The sequence below is a fragment of the Hylaeus volcanicus genome, unplaced genomic scaffold, assembly GCF_026283585.1.
Source record: "Hylaeus volcanicus isolate JK05 unplaced genomic scaffold, UHH_iyHylVolc1.0_haploid 11443, whole genome shotgun sequence".
Lineage (NCBI taxonomy): Eukaryota > Metazoa > Arthropoda > Insecta > Hymenoptera > Colletidae > Hylaeus > Hylaeus volcanicus.
The window spans coordinates 1-967 of NW_026532598.1; the positions used below are offsets into that span (position 1 = coordinate 1).

General features: G+C 46.9%; 1 non-coding gene across 1 annotated transcript in view; it reads left to right on the forward strand.

The window, feature by feature from the left end:
- Nucleotides 1-915: 915 nt before the first annotated feature.
- Nucleotides 916-967, forward strand: part of LOC128882388 (5.8S ribosomal RNA) — a 179-nt gene continuing 127 nt past the window's right edge. Inside the window, exon 1 of the ribosomal RNA XR_008458387.1 lies at nucleotides 916-967. This exon is cut by the window's right edge and continues 127 nt beyond it. This is a non-coding gene — a ribosomal RNA (5.8S ribosomal RNA).

Sequence of the window (967 nt, forward strand, 5' to 3'; positions counted from 1 at the left end):
CGCAAGAGAGCCTTTCCAGACCATAGGTTCTTTCGACAAAACTGGGTCAATGAAAAGATTGGGGCCGCGTGAGGTGAGATTTTTATTGTCGTTGCATACGCATAATAATGATAACACGGGTATATCGATGATTGCCAAAGAAAAGATATAAAAATCCAAAATCGTCCATTAAATATACCATGAGGCAAGAGAGACCCCGTCGTCGTTGCCCGACACGATAATTTTTCACCCGCCGTCTGAATCTTTCCATTCATGTACCTCTGTCGGAGATACGATGCTGGCTGTGAACGCGTGCTCGCTAGCTCGCTCGAAGAGTAGAGATAAATACCGACTGTTTGACTGTGGACCCCTCGTTTGAGAGGACCCGAGTAACCTTATGGCGATAGGAGCTTTACTATTTTAAGCCACGCATCTAGTCGAGCGCGGCGGACCCCTTCGCACGTTTACGTATTCAACGAAATTGAAACCGGAGGACCGGCCTGTGAAGCGCTTCGATAGTGAGTTGGATTACCTTATCGAAGAAGGCACACAAGCGCAGGATCCTGAGTCCCTCGAGAGTGTTTGTTTACGGAAGCGGGTAGGGTTCGCTGCCGCGTGCGTGTCTCGTCATATAGGGATCGTTAGGAGAGTGTGTCGTTTCTTGTATCGGGACGGAATTTGTTATCCCCGTCGGGCGACAAACCCCTACGTTCTCGTAGGTTTTTAAATGAACTGTACGCTCGGCCGTCGAATGATTATATATTATTTCGGCAGGTTTTCAGTCACATCGGACATATTTTGTCGTAGTTTCCTGGCAACGCCCGTATATGCCTCCTTCTCGTTGCGCTGGTCGGAGATGTTATGGGCATCGAATTGTATGTTTCAAAAACATAAAGAACATATGAGGCTTATAAAACTGAAAATTAAATATATGATTACCGTGAACGGTGGATCACTTGGCTCGTGGGTCGATGAAGAACGCAGCTAA